This window comes from Rhinolophus sinicus, chromosome 3 (assembly GCF_057876585.1).
Source record: "Rhinolophus sinicus isolate RSI-liver-muscle chromosome 3, RSI-T2T, whole genome shotgun sequence".
In the NCBI taxonomy this organism is placed as follows: domain Eukaryota; kingdom Metazoa; phylum Chordata; class Mammalia; order Chiroptera; family Rhinolophidae; genus Rhinolophus; species Rhinolophus sinicus.
This window is the reverse complement of record NC_142503.1, coordinates 5,479,699-5,483,428: the sequence shown is the minus strand read 5'-3', so window position 1 is coordinate 5,483,428 and position 3,730 is coordinate 5,479,699. Positions and strand designations below refer to the sequence as shown.

The 3,730-nt window shown below is 41.2% G+C and overlaps 1 pseudogene; it reads right to left on the bottom strand.

The window, feature by feature from the left end:
* Positions 1 to 3,029: 3,029 nt before the first annotated feature.
* LOC141570954 (U2 spliceosomal RNA) lies at positions 3,030 to 3,207 on the bottom strand (annotated as a pseudogene).
* Positions 3,208 to 3,730: the final 523 nt, after the last annotated feature.

The following is a 3,730-nucleotide window of genomic DNA, read 5'->3' as shown; positions in this document are numbered from 1 at the left end:
GATGACCTTGCCTCTGCATCAGTTATTCACATGGGTTTCCTATTACATCACATCTCATTTTAGGTGAGGAATATGTCCTGCTTTTTATAGCTCATTGTGATTAGAATGTGGTTGTAAGATGAAAAGAACTAATGCTACAGAAGTTATTAAAATGGCCTTAATTTAACAGTATGGGCAGCTTTCATCTCTAGTACTGATTTCTAAAGTAACAGTTGGACGTGTGTTGCTTCACTGTCATTCAGTGGTTCCCCTGCCCAGCTTTGTGTCATTGTTTTCACTTAACATTTTCCACTCTCTCCTCTCCTTATGAGGTCACCAGCATCCTCATAATTGCATTGCCCTTTCTTCTACACTAACACCTGGTAGAAAAGTTTTATTCAGCTTTTCATACAAACTGTAATTGACTGAGAAACCATTCTATATTCTGCCACTTAATGGATATTTCCAAGTAAGAGAAACTACAAAGCTGAAGCCCTTGATTTTAAAAATGGAACCCACATGTGTCAGGGGGGACGGCAAGCCACAAAATAAAGATGGGGAGTTTTCAAGTAGAATTAACTTTGCTTGGAGATGGGTTACAGAAAATATTATTTGTCTAAAATAATAAATGAATGTATAATTGTACATGGTATGAAATTCACATGGCATTTACAGGTGACCCATGAGAGTTCAAGTATACATTTCAGTTTCTCCAAAGTGACACTACCACTCTGATAGCTCAGTGGTCCCATTTCTCTCCAGCTCTGAGATTTAGGTCAGGAGGAAGATTTTGAGAAGCACTGCCAGAAGACAGAGAAATTGCTCTCTTGCAGAAACTGACTAGAAGCAAGCTAAGGGCTATATTTTAACAGGTGGGATGGGAGCTGAGACTCCGGGTGACACTGCAGTCACTCCATGTCATTAACAGCAGACGGAGCACTCAGGCAGGTCACGGAAATATGCAAGAATCGCCCAGCCCTGGAATGGCTGTGCTGTGAAAGCACCAAGGAGAGAAAGATTTCATTTCTTCTAAACCCGCAGAGACACGCAGGACTGCTCTCCAGAAGCATTATATTTTAGGGTTCAAGACGTCTCCTTACGGCTGACATAGTCTAAAGATAATCCTGCTTGCAGAAACACAGGTGTTCAAGGAGGAAGCCTTGATTAATGACGGCAGCTTGGAAAGTCTGCAGCGTTACATCAATTGTCCCTTTGACCCAAATGGAGATGAGATGCATTAAATAACATGCAACAGCTAAAAACTGAGAAACAAAAAAGGGAAGGACTGGTGTTTTTAATGCTAGCAAGTGCCTGCAGCATATGCGCAGGTGAGCACTCACTCACCTGAAGAAAGCATCACTCATCTCCTGCAACTTCTTCCTGTTGTCTCACCTCCTGGGAAAGGAACCGAGAGAAGATTGGACAAGTTGGCCAACCTTTCGCTGCTGCTTTTTGCAGTATTCCAGCCCGAGTGCATTGGTTTCCTGTATCCCTCACCTTAAGACATGGTGCTGCTATGGCAGCTGGTGAAGGTGTAGTCCTCTCCGGAGAAGGGGTTCGGGTAGCGAGGTCCTGATGATGGTGAGTTGGCACACTCGCTTCTAACAGTCTTCAGCTCCTGAATTCTTTTCCTTTTTTTTAAACATAGAATATCCTGCCCAATTCTCTGACCATCAGGAAGCTGGCTGTCCTGAGAACATGGCTGCCTAAGGAGAAGACAAGAAAAGGCATCTGCTCAGAACACAGGATTGCCTGGCTCTGTTTCCCAACACTTGCTGAAGTGAATATAGACTTCCCCGTGAACACAGCATTTTGCTAGTAAGGCTGCAGTGGTCTCTACTGCCCTATGGCCACCTCCAGAAAGACAAAGGAGTCTGGGCAGCAGGCACGTGTGGGAAGGGGCGCAGCATGCACAGGAGGGGTCCTTCCAGTCTGCCTGGGTGCTGGGAGCCACGGGAGATGCAGGACGAGCAGACTCAAGTTTCAGAGCCGCCTTAATCCTTGTTCCCCAAAGCAGCCCTGCTGTGTAGTTACAGGTAAGGGCAAGCAAGGATGGCAGGTGAAGTGGGCTGACAGGGCCTCAGCCCGCAGGGAAAGAGCAGGAGTTAGTCCATCCTGCACCTCTGCTGCCTGCTGGCTGCACACCTGTGCAGGTGACTGTTCACGGAAGATGTGTCAGGAGGGAGGGGCTGTCCAGCCGGGGTGCTTCTAATAGCTGGTATGTCTGAACCCAGTAATAATGGCGTTTCTGGGGTTCCTAACAGTGGGAGAACGCCATCCTGCAGCCCAAAAGGAAGTGAAGGGTCAAGGGCAGCCACAAAGCTCAGTGTGGACTGAGTAACCTGATGGCAGTTTCTTCAGTTAGCAGTTTCCAACTAGGAATATTTACCATTGAGCCTTAGGATGTTCAAATCTTCCAAGAGACGTGCTTGTGAAGGGCCACAAAAGCTTAATGAAGTGAGGAAGGGACATTATATAAATGGTTAGGGATTGGAGGGAAATAAAACAACTTTAAAATATTAAAATATAAAAAATTGCAACACCTAAAAATGTCATCAAGTTTTATAATTCAAATAGTGAGTTCATTTGTTGTACGTGAAAATAGGAAACATATTCTTCTGCTTAGATAAAGATGATGAAAAGACACAGAGGAATAAGAGCGAAATCATACTGAACAGAAAACCATCTACTGAGCACTAGTGGCTGGCCCCTTAGAGACAGATTCTGGGACAAGGTAGGCAGACCTGGGAAGGGGAGCAGAGATGGGAGACCTGAACAGGGGGAACCACTCAGAAATGTCCACAGTGACGTTTTTGCAAGAAGAGCAATTAAATATAGGCTTAACTTATTTGAAACGTCTCTCTTTTATGTGGATATTATATATCATGTAAATTATAAAGCTTATGCAAATATGATATGTATATGTACATATATATATCTACTTAGGATTAGAAATGGGCTAAGAATTAAATTACAAGTTATATAAAATAATAATACCAGTTAGATGATAGATATAAAAATATAGAATAAGTCAAAGATGTAATTAAATAAAATCTTATAATAATTATGATATTAAGCACTTAAAATGGGCTAAGCTCTCCACTTTTATGTAGAGACCAAAGATAAAATTAATCTCACATTTGCAAGGATATACACACAAGAATGTTAATTGCAGCCTTATATGAAATAATTTTACACTTGATCTTAGCCAAAAGGCCAAGAAGCGATCAAATAATTTTTAATCTAAAATTCCATTGATAGAGGGAACCAGAAAAAATTTTAAACAATGTCTAAAGCTAAAAAAGTATTTGTGAGACACTTAGGGAAATTTGAACAGAGTGAATATTGTACTCGTACAGCATTAAAGAAACTCTATAACGCTGTTAATAGCAATAATAGTATTGCATTCTTATCTGTTAGAGACTCATATTGAAGAATTTTGGGTGGAATATAGCATGTCTGGGGTTTGCATGAAAACAGTCTAATGGGTTAGGGATTATGGGAAGCAAGAGAGTACAAATAATGATTTCTAACTATATTAGAAACAGCCAAAAATTGTCTGTGTAGGACACATATGTATAGGTGGGTATGTGTATGAGTGCGTCTCTGTACAGTTCAGTGTTTAGGTTCAAATATGTGTATGTAAGTGGGTGTGTACATATATGTGTATACATACATACACACATGTATTTTACATACATTTATTTGTATGGGTATCTTCACCAATATTTATAATACCATATGTATGTAT